Consider the following 15,226-nt stretch of genomic DNA (forward strand, 5'->3'; position numbering starts at 1 on the left):
TACTATTGGGCAATTTGTTCTTATTTGTTAAAACTCTATTGAAGACATCATTCCATGTCATCAATATTTACATATCAATTTATGTCTACTTTCTTTTAACTATTATATGTAATAATAACTATAATATCTATAAAATAGTTATTAATTTGCCAAATATGAAATTATGGTTGATACTTAGTAAATTAGTAACTGTATCAAATACACAAAATATCAGAACAGTAATGAAAACTAATGTAGAAGTAATGTTAGAGCAACCCATAGATATTTTCAGAACAACATAGCACCAGGCACATGTGGCTATTAAAATTCAAATTAAACACATTTTAAACTTAGTTTCTCAGTTAATGTTGACCACATTACAAGTGTTCAATGATAATTATAATGATTAATGATTACTCTACTGAATAAAACAGATGTCGATTACTATCCTCTATAATGTAGATCTTAAGTGTTCTTCAAATGTCCATTTGTTAAGGGCTTTGTCCCCAGCTTATGGCACTATTTAAGAGACGGAGTCTAGAGAGGGGTTAGTCAATAGGGGCATTCCCTGCTCTCCATCAAAATGCCACAGTCACAAAAGCAACGGACCAACAAACCATAGACTGAAACATCTAAAACTGTGTGCTGAAATAAATCTTTACTGCCTTCAAGTTGGTAACTACAACAATACAAATTGTTGATCAACACACTACCTTTACTGAAGAAACTTTTTTTCCAACCATATGGCCAGTATGGAAGATGATGACAAAATAAATACACAGATAGATTTCAAGTTACTGTCTAGAAAGTTGTGTGGTCTTTCATTTGGAAGAGGACATTAGGTAGTTCTCCCTTAGGATATAGCACAGCACTGGGTTTGGGGATGTAGCTCAATAGTAGAGTGCAGGAGGTCCCAGGGATTGATCTTATGCACCACCAACCCCCAAAATATGAAATATATGCATGAAGCAAATGAAAAAAGACAGTAATACAAATTTTTAAAAATTAAACACATAGGACAAATAAATTCAGAAGACCTATTAGAAAAAAACCAAAGGAAAACAAAAAGTTGCTTAAATCATTTAAACTAATAAAAAATGATGTATTGAAAAGTTGGAGACTTTCAAATATTTATTACTTATTCACTTGGTGAAATGCCACTTTAAACTTGTAGTATTTTTCTACAGAAAAATTTTATGTTTTATTCTTTTTTGTGGGGTTTAAAGCAAATATTATTATATTTTTAATAGGAAACTCAAAGAGACCAAAGTGTCCATAGGTATAGTCTCTGTGAATAATAGCTCTACGACACAAAGGAAGAGTTTGAATCTTTATCAAGCCAGACGTGTTGGTGTATGCTGTATTTCAGTGATTCAGGAGGCTGAGGCAGGAGGATCTCAAGTTCAAAGCCAACCTCAGCAACTTTTGAGACCCTGTCTCAAAATTAAAAAAAAAAAAAAAAATAAGTTGAAAATGTATTTCAGTGATTGAGTGTCCTTGGGTTTAATTCCTGGTACTGGAAAATAATAAAGAAAGAAAGAAAGAAATATAAAGAAAGAAAGAAATCCTCATCGAATCCTCTCTATTGGGGTAACTCATACTTACATGGTTACACTGGTGGCCAAATATGTGCATTTCCTTTTGGATTGCTGGGTGTGCAAAGATCTTCTTTGTGTTAGGATTCTTTATTCACACTGGATTTTGAAACTGTGATTTCTTGTAACAGGGCAGGAATGTTAATAGGTCATACAGCATTACCTTCTAGAATGGGTGAGCATGGTTGAAGCCACATCCTGTAATCAGGATGGATTGCTTTTCCTCAGTCATTTGTTTTACTGGATTTTGAGGTAGTTGGAGTTGAGATGGGAGCCATCAGAATGCCTGAAGAAGTTTCTTAGGATGGAGCTTAATGAAGCTCACAAAGGGATTCACTGAGCATCACGGAATGTGTTTGTTCTGTGCAGAATTAACTACAGTTTGTTATTGTTCATAACCAACAGTATACAAGGCATACAATGCTTTATATAATTTATAAATAACAATAGATTTCTCCCAAGAACTTCCAATTCCTTCTCCCTAAACCAAAAATATTTTTAGACAAATAGGACAACAATAATGACAAAGTCTCTGGCTGGTCAGGTCTGAATTCCTCATGTATAAATTCTTCACCAAGTAGTTGTTTCTGTTACCATTGACTGCTAATATTGGCTTGTTTTCTCTGGTTCCATTGACAATTGCTTGAAGTTCACTTGAAGTAGCTAGATTTTATCAACAACAATCTTTTAATTTGTTTTTATTTTTTTAATTTTCAAAATATATTCTAATTAAGTTATACATGACAATAGAATGCACAATGGAATATTACTCAGCTTTAAAGAAGAACGGAATTACGGCATTTGCTGCTAAATGGATGGAGATGGAGAATATTATGCTAAGCAAAATAAGTTTTTATTCTTTATCAGTGATACATTTATCTTTTGTCTTAGCACCAAATTAATATTTACTAAGTCTAATTTAATAAATTTTATTATTTATTATTGAACTAACAACATAAGTATATTAAAACTTGCATATTTATCATGGTAAAAATTTTGAGTTATATGTAAAATATGTGAAAAAGCAATTATAACATCTATTTAGAGAAACATCTAAAACAAATTTTAGAAAATACAACACACATACACACACAAATAAATATCAACTATTAAAAACTGTATGATGTGAGCAAAATGGCGAAGAAAGCTTTGTGCTCTACTTTCCCACACAGAAAGTTCAAGGAACATATATCCTATCTACAAATCAGAACATCTTTTTGAAAAATTCAACTCCTGGAAAAAAGCCTGGGGCAGCTGGATGGGTCTAACTGAATTTGAAGGGCAAGAAGAAAAATCTCACTCTGAATACAGTGTCCTCACCCTTTCCCGCAGGTCATCACAGGGACAGGCAGGGATTTATCTGGACCCATGTTTCTTACAGGGGGGAAAGGAGAACTGGAAGTAGTCATTTATTATTCCTAATATTTTGAAATGCTTCACAGGAAGCCCATTCCAGGTTCACTTCGTGGGAGAATACTAGGAGAAATAGTACCGTTTGACTACCCAGGGGTTGGGTTAAAATAAACTGACCAAAAAAAATCTTTGATAATACTTCTGCCTTCATGAAAGGTATTCTGCTTGTTCAGAGGTAAGATCTAGCCTCAGAGTTCACCCACAAAACTGAGCTAATTACATTGAGAAACCTAGTGGAAGTAAAGTCTAGCTTGAGCTCTGAGATTGCTAACTTCTCTGCTCCATTCTCCCCATTGGTTCCAGGATACTGGGAGTGATGGGAGTCAGGTAGACTCCCATCTTCAGTCTTCAGAGAAGGAAAGGGGCTACTCTGACTTGACCAAGCAATGGCTTCACCTAGGCAAAAAGATTGGGTCACAGTACCTACCACCCAGGCAAGAATTAATCTCAGAAATTTGGTAGTGAATCTCAGAAAAGTGAAAAAGCTAAACCGACTTTAGCCAGAAAGGCAGGCAGGGGTCCCACATAGCCCAGTACCCCATCTAATTATCCTATTCCAAGCAGGGAGTCTCCCTCCTTTGAGCTTTTTAGGGAAAGTTAATTCTACTTAATCTGGGAAAATAAACAGTTACAGCTACAGAACTCAGCCAAAAGCCCACCCAACAATGCTATTCAGACAAGGAGGTCATCCTCAGTGACACATTTCTAAAGAGTCTGAAGTCCTGCCTATCCAAAACAATGATTCCACCTGACCTAGAAAACCAATCAGCAGACCTGCCCAATTGCAGATCTTATGTAGTAGAATGGACCCGTTAGGGCATATATTGTGTGACTGGTCTTAACAAAAGTCACAACAGAACCCTGCCAGAAATTCTGCCTTATGTCAGAGATGAGCCAGTGATCTCATAGATTACCTAGTAATTTCATTTGACATCAAAGCAAAGAATGTTTCCCAGTAAACTAGAGAACTCATAAAAATCTTGGCTTAGTCAGGTTCTCACCAACAGCCCCTTCCAGAATCACAGTAAATACTAAATATTGATGCTTCACTCCTGCCAAAGCCCACCTTATAAAGGCGGAAAAGGAGAATGTCTCTTCAAGTGTGTAAATAACAACACAAGAACAAAATGATTATAAAAATTTCAAGGAATTATGATACATCCAAAAGAAATTAATGAAGCTCCAATACTAGACCCCAAAGAAATGGATATCTATAAAACTACAGGCAAAAAATTCAGAATAGGGGCCTGGGGTGTATATAGCTCAGAGGTAGAGTGGGTTGCCTGATATGCAAAATCTCCTGGGTTGAATTCTCAGCATGACACATATATTTAAAAACTTCAAAATAGTACTTGTGAAAATGTCCACTGAAGCGCAGGAATGTGCAGATAGAAAATTTAATAGTATTTGGAAAACTACATGAAAAAGTGAGAAATTTGACAAAGAAATAGAATCATAGAAAAGAACTAGATGAAACAGCAGAGGTTAAGAATATAAAGACGGCACTGAAAAATTCAATAGAAAGTTCCAACTGGATAATCCAGCAAGGAAAGCAAAGAGGCAGTATGCTATAAGATAGACCAGCTGACATTTCACAGCCAGAGGAAAAAAACAAAAATCACAAAAGAATGAAAAATAAGGAAGGAAGTTTATGAGAATTATGGGGCAGCATCAAGAGATCAAACCTTTGACTACTAGAAGACAAAGAGAAGAGAAAAGAGCCATAAACCCTTGTGAAGAACTAATGGCTGAAAACTTCCCTAGCCTGGGGTAATATACCAACACACAAGTACAGGAAATAAAGGTTTCTAACCAAGTTAAAAAGGGAAAGCACTAGGACTTAGAATAGTCAAACTATCAAAAAACCAAAGACAAAAATTCCGAAAGTAGTAAGAGATTTAAAAAAAAAAAAAAAAATCACATATAAAGTGTTGCTAACATGACTATGAATGGGTTTTTCAGCAGAAACACTAGCAAGTACAGGATCAAATGATATGGAACAAACAAAAAAATGAATTAGAAAACTGTCAAAAATAGAATACCTTACCCAACAAAGTTTTCCTCCAGAAATAACAGAAAAATGAAAGCTGAAGGGGTTCAGTGTCACCAGGCCTTCCTAATAAGAAATGCAAAATGTAATTTTTCAAACTGAAAAACAAGAATGCTACATAGTAACACAAAAATACTCCAATACTATAACAATGGTATATAAATCACATATATATAATGTGGAAATTGAGACAAAACTACTAAAAATATAATAATTTTAAAGGATATATATTATAAAAAGGTGCAAATTAAAATGTGAAAAATTCAGTTTTGTGAGGTAAAAGGAAATCATTTTTCTTTGTTGTCATCAAAGTTATGTATCTATTAGCTTAAAAATAATTTTTCATATATGTAAGATGTTTTACAAATCTAAGGTATTCACCAAGAGAAAAGTTTCCAAGAGATACACACATAAAAAATTTTACAAAGGAATCAAAGCATATAACTGTAGATAAGCACTTAACCATATAGAAAGATAGCAACAGAGCAAAAAAGGAAAAACAGATCCATAAAGTGACTGGGAAACAATTAAAAATGGCGATAATAATTCATTTCTAATCAATAATCACCTTAAATATAAACAGTTTAAATTATGTTTATGATTAAAAGATTATATAAAAATGAACAAATATTTAAAAGACTCAACTAATTTCTGTTTACCAGAAACTAACTTCACTGATTAGAACATGCATAGACTGAAATGAAAAAGTGAAAAAAAGATATTCCATGCAGAAAAACCCAAAGAGAGTAAGAACAGTCTTATTTACACCGTAGCATAAACTTCAAATTAAAGACCATAAAAGACAAAGACATCCAAACAGGATGTTCCTCTTTCCAGATGAGATAGATGATCTTAAATACAGAAAATTCTGAGGACTCCACTAAAATATTGCTAGGACTAACTGAAAAAGTTCAGTAAGGTTTTAGGACACAAATGAAAATAGAATTCCTGTATACTGGAAAAGAAATTAAGGGGAAAATCCCATTTAATATAGCTACCAAAAATACTTAGAAATAAATTTACCAAGGAGATGAAAGGTTTCTACATTGAAAACCACAAAACATTGGTGGATGAAATTAAAAAGGACACAAATAAATGGAAAGACATTCCATGGTCATAGATTGGAAGAGTTAATATTATTAAAATGTCCATACTATCCAAAGTGATCTACAGATGAAATGTAATCTCTATCAAAATAACATTGACAGTCTTCCAAAAATAGAAAATTTCAAAATTTCATGAAACCACAAAAGACCCCAGATAGTCAAAGCAATCTTGAGTAAAAAGAACAAAACAGGAGGCATTATGATACCTGACCTCAAATTATACTACTAAGTTTTATTAACCAAAACATAATGACACTGTCATAAAAATAAACATATAGGCCAATGTAACAGGGAAGGAAATATAGAAGTTAACCTGGGTTTCTATACCTAAATGGTATTTGACAAAATTGGCAAGAACACACAGTGGACAAAGAACAGTCTCTTCAATGTTCATCCGTAGGATGAGATGGACCAATATCTTTTCCCATGTACATTAAAAACTACAAAAAAAAGTATCACTGCAGATAAGCACTTAATCATAAAAAGATAGTAATAGAGTTATAAAGGAAGGAAATATCTATAAAAGACTAGGAAACAATTAAAAATCGCAATAGTAATTCATTTCTAATCAATTATCATATGACAATAACAGTTAGATTATATTAAGCTCAAAATACATTACAAACTTAAATGTAAAATCGAAAACAATAGAATGGCTACAAGAAAACATAGAGAGAAACACTCCAAGACATTGGTCTGGCTACAGATATTTTGGTTGAGATCTCAAAGCATAGGCAACACAAACAAAAATTGACTGATTCAAATACATAAATCTCAAAAGCTTGTTGTACATAGTAAAGGACACAATCAACAATGTGATCAGATACACCACAAATAGGATGAAATATCTGAATATGTTGCATCAGAAAAAGGGTTAATGCCCATAATATATAAGGAACTCAAACAACTCAATAGCAAAATACCCAAATAATTCAATTTCTTAAAAGGCAAAAGAAAAAGAAAACAGCATTCAACGATTGGACTTTCTGAGTTTGGTTTATTTCACTTAGCATGATGGTTTCCATTTCCATCCATTTGCAAGCAAATGACATAATTCCATTCTTTTTTATGGCTGAATAAAATTTAATTTTCTTTAGCCCTTCTTTTGTTGAGGGAGACCTAGGTTGGTTCCATAACTTGGTTATTATGAATTGTGCGGCTATAAACATTAGTGTGCATCTATCACTATAGTATGTTGATTTTCATTCTTTTGGATAAATACCAAGGATAGTCATTGCTGGGTCATGTGGTGTTTCCATTCCTGGTATTTAGAGAACCTCTACACTGCTTTCCAAAATGGTGACACTAATTTGAAGTCTGACCAAAAATGTATGAGTGTGCATTACCCCCTCTCCACATTCCTGCTAGCATTTATTTGCATACTTGATGACTATCATTCTAACTGTAGTGAGGGAAACTCTCAGCATGATTTTGATTTGTATGTTCCTCATTGCTAAGGGTATTGAATTTTTTTCATATATTTGTTGACCATTTGCACTTCTTCTTTTGAGAAATATCCGTTTAGTTCATTCGCCCATGTACTGATTGAGAAGCTAAGGAGAAATCTTAAAAAATTAAAAAGAGGCATCTCAAGAAAATAGAAGGGAGAACAGTGGCATAAAGGAAGGGGATTGTGGGAGCAGGATGATGGATGGGAAAGGTTGGAATCTGTGGAATGAAATTGATCAGATTATGTATGAATATATCACAAAAATTCCCTTTTATGCATAGCTTTAATGCATTTACTTAAAAAATTAATAGCAGTTAGATCATTAGAATAGAAGAAGGGGATGTGGAAGGAGCAGAAGTAGGAAGGAGGTAGTGAAGCAAGGATTAAAAGACAGACAGGCAGTCAGCGTAAATAGGTAATTGGGTCTATCATGAAAATGGAAGCTGGTTTGAGTCCTGGAAGTTGGAGATCACCCTTGGGAGATTGGAATGTTAATGCCTCCAGAGCCCTTTGATTACCAAGTTTACCTGCCTATCCTGGCCCTCCCAGAAAGTTGTTAATGAAGTACCCTCTGAACAGACAGGGAGCTGCTAATTAATGCCCCTGGGCTGCTGCTCCCTTCCTCCCTGATCATGATCACTCCACCTTGGCCCATCCAGCCCACCTGCTTCTCACCTTTTGGCCGTCCCCCTGGCATCTCCTGGGCCCAGTCAGTATACAGGAAGGAGAGCAGAGCGAGAGATAAGGGGGAAGAGGGCAGGAGAACAAAAGAAAGACTATAATGAATAAAAGGACAGTCTCACTTGTTGGAATACCAGGACACCAGCTATGGCCCCTTCTCCCTCCCAGAAGTCTGTGTTACTATTTTTTAAATAAAACTTGCTTTCTGTGCTTGCCTCAGTCATTTTACTAACATTCAAACTTCAACATTTGAGGAGCAGAATTTGTCACGGACAACTGAAGGTATCATTCGCACTGGGGACTGAAATGGAGCAAAACAAGTTAAATACATTTAAGAAAATGTCAAAACAAAACCAATTACTATTATAATTAAAATGTACTAATAAAAAAGAAAAATGTAAATGATACAAAATACATAAATAAAAAAGAGCAAAAGGTCTGAATAGATATTTTTCAAAAGAATATGGGTGAATGAATGAATAGTTAAATGAAAATAATTGTCAGTGTCATTAATCATCAGGGGGATGTAAATCAAAACTACGATGAGGTGTGACCTTATCCCAATTAAAATGATCATGTCAAAAAGACAAAAAAATAACAAATACTGATAAGGACATGGAGGGGGAACAAGTCTAGCATAGAACAACAAATATTGCATGATTTCATTCAAAGGCAGAATCTAAAGAAGCCAGTCTCTTAGAAGTAGAAAGTAGAAGAGTGGGAGTGTGATTACCAGAGGCTGGTGTATAGGGCTAGGGGAGGTCATGTTAAAAGAGATAATGAAATAATGAGCAACCAACAGGTGCAAGTAAGTTAAAGTTACAAGGGGGAAATAATTTCTAGTATTCTATTACACAGCAGGGTAACTATGGTTAACAACAATGTAGTGAATATCTCAACATATCTACAATAGAGGATTTAAATATGTTCACCACAATCAAATAGTAAATGCATAAAGTGACAGATAGGTTAGGTATCTTTATTGGATTATTGCACAATGTATACATATGGGAAAATATCATACAGTACCCCACACATATATATAATCATTGTCTTTCAACTATAAACAAAATTTTAAAATGACATTACCAGGTATCTATTCTCTTAGATATTTATATTTTTATTATTATGAGTTTAGAAATTATGGTACACATATATTCATATCTGTATAACTTGTGGAATGTATTTTTACAAAAACACTCACAGAAACACACCGTGTATCACTTAAACAAGTTTAAAGTTAATTTTTGATAAGTACACATGTCTTTTCCAAATTAAAGTTCAGAATTTATCTCAATTTCTTTGTTCATGTTTGTGTTCCTTATTTTTTTGACTTAACTTCACACACACAAAAAGCTACTCAATACCTTGTTACGCCAGACATCATGTCACAATCAATATCAATTTTTCACAACACTTAAATACTTTTGGAGAACATAGATATATTCACAAAATATCAAGGAAAATTAAAAGAAATAGAATATTTGTCCATCGGAATGAATAAAAAATAAGCCCTATTTTAAAAGCAGTCTAAGAATAGGATGTCTAGTGAAAATAATACTATTCATGTCTGCCGTAAAAGCTAACATTTCACTAATCAACTTGCAAGTCAACCAATTAATCACAGAATCTGCAAGAATTTACTGCAAGGTAGAGACAGAAGGTGGCACTTATGCTAGGAAAAACACATTCCAGAGATTTAAAACAGACTGCTAAATCTACCTTGTATTAGTAACTGTCAGCAAAAGCACAGTAGGATAAGGATGATGGAGACCAGGCTCGTAACCATCAAGAGCAGGAATCACTGCCAAGTAGTTTACATTCTATTACTGTGGATTATAATTTTCTAGCCAAACTTTTGTTTGAGAAACAAATGTATGTAAATGAACTATACATAGATTAATTAAAAATAAATTTACAATAATTTTATGTGTTAATATATTTTTACCACTGGGGTAGTTAGGATTAAATTATAGTTTTCCAAGCATGCCATTTGCTAAATGATTATTGGTATGCAAAAATGAGCACAGCTCAGTTTTAATATCATTATGCCAGAAAACTAATAAAATGAGCGACCTCAACTTAGGTTTCAGAATTAAAGAAATAAACTCTGAAGTTGGAAAATAATATAAAACAAAACAAAACAAAACATATAATAAAAATTATAGTAAAATTAATGTAAAATCAGTCTGACCTTAAAAAGTCTGATAAAGTCTTTTTTTTCTTTTCCTTTCTTTTCTTTTTTTTTAATTATTATTTTTTTAATTTTTAGACTGCATTTTGATTCATTGTACACAAATTGGGTACAACGTTTCATTTCTATGGTTGTACATGATGTGGATTCATACCATTCGTGTAATCATACATGTACCTAGGGTAATGATGGCTGTTTCATTCCACCATTTTTCATACCCACCCCCTCCTCCCTCTCATTTCCTTCTACATAATCTAAAGTTCCTCCATTCTTCCCTTACCTCCCCCCACTCTCATTATGTATCATCATCCACTTATCAGGGAAAACATTTGGCCTTTGCTTTTTTTGGGTTTGGCTTATTTCACTTAGCATGATATTCTCCAATTCCATCTTTTTGATACTCATGAAAGCAATTAAGAATGTTCAAATTAAAACTGAGAAAGTTGACAAATATCATGCTATAAGATGTTGATTAAAATATAAAATAAAATACCAGTGTGCATGTACCTTAAAATATAAGATTTATAAAGAACTGAAGTGTATAAAAATTATCAAAGAAATAGAAAATTAAATTGACCAAATATTAAGAAAAAATAAATGATAAATGATTCAGTACTTGTCAAATATATTTAACCATATGCTCAGACTGAGATTTTATTGCAAAATGTTTTAATTTTGTTTAAGAAATGTCATGAACATGTAGTTTTAGACAATAAAATATATGGTCCTTTTCTCAATAGATATTATAAACTGAGAAAAATTTCACATCATCTCTGCTTATATATTACTTTCTTACCCATGTCTCTGCCTCCCTCTCTTTAGTTTTTCACCATTTTTCTTTCTCTTGCTCTTTATATATGTGATGTGCGTGTGTACGTGTGCACTTGAAAAGATTTTAGCATTGTTTTTCCAGAAACCAGTAAACCAAATGGAAGATGATCAATCACTTATCCTTATTCACAAATACAGTTCTTGGCCCTAACAAAAACTGCAGAATACCTGCTGTTTGCAGTACACATGGGGTATTCATGAAAATGTTTTCTACTGAACTATAAAACATTTGCTAAGAAATTGAAAATGATTTATATAATACAAAACATGTTATCTGATCACAACGGAAATGTATTATACACTTCAAAGTACTTGAAAAATCCTCAAATATTAGAAATAGAATATTTAAAATGATTCTTGGAGAAAAGAAAAATATTGCAAGTTAAATAAAAGTCTTCTTCAAACTGAAGAAAAGAGAGTATATACAAATGTATGGGCAGGGCACTGTGGTGCATACCTGTAATCCCAGCAGCTCTGGAGGAGGCTGAGGCAGGAAGTTTGCAAATTCAGACAGCCTCAGCAATTTAGTGGGGCCCTAAGCAACTCAGTGAGAACCTGTCTCTAATAATATATGAAAAGGGCTAGGAATGTGGCTCAGTGGTTGAGTGCCCCTGAGATCAATCTCCAATACAAAAAAAAAAAAAAAAGTATGGGATGCAGCTAATGTAGAATTTAGAGATTTCCTGTTTTTAAAATGCTTATATAAAAACTAAATGCTTAAAATCAATGATCTAAGGTTTTGGATTTTTAAGTTTGGGGAATATTAGGAACTGAACTCAGGGATTCCCATCTGCAAATGTGTTTTACACCACCAGCCAACGACTAACCTTGTAACTTGAGGCTTAAAAAAAAAAACTAATTAACACAAATTTAAAATGCTATATATGAAGATGTTAACTGCATAATTATTTAGATACAGTATCAAATACAATACTAAATATTTAAAAGCTATGATATATGCAACATAAAGTTTATAATCATAATAATTTGCACATATTTCATAAATGCATTCTAATACATATGATAAAATGCAAGAAATATAAACATTTATAAACAGGATTTTAACTTATATCATTATTTGAGAAAACATTTTCAAATTTAGTGACAGTATGACAAACAGAAAACAGTACAAATTAATTATTAAAAACTCAATATTTGTGAATGAGCAATTCATCTCATTGTTTAAGTTAAATTTACATCTACTTCCTCACAACCAAAGATGTACTATTTTTTCCAAAAATTTTGCAAAGAACAAATAAGTCTGCATATAATCTATTTAAAAAGAGATATTTCATCACTTCTGTATTAATGAAAATTTTGACATATACTGTGGTAAACACATTAAAATTTAATTCTACAGTCAAGACTTATCTCAGAGTCTTAAATGCACTGATTTTCTGTTTCATTCTACCTTCAATCCTCTATTTTAACACCATGAAAATTTTCATGGAAATTTTTTTTTGTCTTATGTGTAAAATTAGGAAAAACATTTGCTATACCTTTTTCAAAAATCCTCCAAATTAAAAAAAAAAAATTACCATTACAAGACACCATTCTCATCTTGTACCTTAATTGGACATTTTAACAGATTGATCTGTTTTAAACAACTGCAACTACAACTTGTTAAAAAATAATAATAATATAAATGTTACATTGTAGGCATAGTTATAGTTAAAAAGCCTTTTTTTTTTTTTTATCAGTGTAAGGATAACTTTTAACTGGAGACCAGAAAACCTGCCAAGAATATGACAAAAATGCTTTTTGAAAAATATTAGTAAATTAAGTCAGTGTTTGATACTCTTTGAAAGACTGTTCACTTGGAAGAAATCTCCATTCACAACACTCAAATGTATAATGGAAAAGGAAAGGAAATGAACTTACTTAAATCATTTATAAAGATTTGCAGAGGCAGTAATAACTTTACACTAAAAAATTATCAGAGAATGAAATTAGTAGTGGTGAAATCGAGGGACAGAGGCCAAGTGCATGTTGGCTGGAATTTTGTGGGTTTCCCTTTACATCTCTGCCAATGGTCCTTAGCACTGACCTTCAAACACCTGCTTGCTAGAAGGGACTACCTGTCAAACAGAGTTATATAAAAATTGTTCTTTGCTTTGAAGAAATATGGAGCAGAATGAAATCTTAAGCTCTCTTTTCCTCTTGATCTGAGTTTTAAACAAACCATTTGGTTTTAAACTAGTCAGTCCATTGGTCCTCTTCTCAGTTACTAAACTTGATATTTGTATAAAAATGTGTCATTTCAAAATGTGGAAAAACACATATAAACTTCCTAAATAGGGATTAGAAAATTTTTATAGTAGTTACATAAACTCAAGCCAAAAATTCAAGCCATTATTTTAGTTTAGAAGGATTAAATTAAAAAATACTTTAAGAAATTTCAAAGAACTGCTGATATTATAGTTACTAAGTTTTAGTTTCTTTAATTATAATTTAAGTAATTTAATGAAGGCTATCAAATAATTACTGCTATTATCATCATTAAGAAAAGAAAGAGCTACCTGTGTACAAATCTACACTCATCTATTTAACTTGTATTACGATTTTGGTCAATTAATTTAGTGTTTCTAACCTTAATTCCATGAAATTATGCAGCTCTTTTTTTCAGAATATAAAATAAAACATTTATAAGACCATCAGTTTCCTATATATTATGCAACTTTGAAAGTATTAAGAGGATAGAGGTCGGTCCCCAGCACCGCAAAAAAAAAAAAAAAAAAAAAAGAGGATAGAGGCATATTAAACAGTTAAAATATCTTTGGAATCATTTAGATAACACTATAAAAAGATTTGCCATTGCATACCCCTAGTTAAATACAATTAAAATTCAATGCGTTTACTTTCTCTTATCATAAAGATGATCCTGTTTGATCCTGTTTTTACTTTGCATCAAAATGTATAAACAATAATTATGTGATCTTGATAGGTTCATTTTATACTCAATAAACAGTTAATTTTACTTAAAATTTTGATATTATAAATCTGTATTATGGAAGATTAATTTCATAATATTTGGTTAATGAAACTTTCAGGTATTAGAAATTTCTCGTGTGCTTTAAGTAAATTCATGATTTACTTAAAACTAAGTCATATTCATCATAAGAATTTAATTACACTCATTTACATTATAATGAGCTCACTGTTTGATTTTCCTTTATTCTGCAAAATTATGTTAAATTTCTTGACTTAATTGTGAAAACGTTAAGATCTTTTAATTTCATATCTTCCCCATATAACCTAGATTTTTTATGGTTTAAATAATTCAACAGATTTTTTTTTTTACATAGGTCTTCAAAAGATTATAGTTAGTTCTATTTTATATTGTCTGTTTTATGTTGTTATAACAAAGCACCTGAGGTGGAATACTTTAAATAACAGAGGTTTTTCTCACATATTTGTAGACTAAAAGTCGAAGATCAGTCAGCCTTATCAGCACAGCTTCTGAGGATTGTTCCATTGGCTACATCACAACTAGCAGATAGCCTCATGGCAGGAACATGTACAAGAGGGAGAGATCTCAAGGTGAGAACATGAAGCAAAAGAGCAAGGAAGGGTTAATGTTTCTCTCTTTATGACACAGCTCATTCTCACAGGAACTCACTTGCTTTATGAGGACTATGTTAATTCCTTCAGAGGGCAGGACTCCAAATATCCTAATTATCTCCCATGAGAAGCCACCTCTTAATAGTTCCACCATCTCCCAACATGCCACATTGAGAAACAAGTTTTCCATATGTAAACCGTAACGCTAATAGAAAATCTATATAATACGGTTATAAATTTAAGATTCAATTGGAAAACTTGTTTACTATGTGTGGATTTCTATACTAGATAAATTATATTAAACACGGACTTGATAAGTGGGGAATTTAAACACCTGTGACATGTTAGTAATAAACCCCATCAATT

The sequence above is a fragment of the Sciurus carolinensis genome, chromosome 4 (genome assembly GCF_902686445.1).
Source record: "Sciurus carolinensis chromosome 4, mSciCar1.2, whole genome shotgun sequence".
NCBI classification, from domain to species: Eukaryota; Metazoa; Chordata; class Mammalia; order Rodentia; family Sciuridae; genus Sciurus; species Sciurus carolinensis.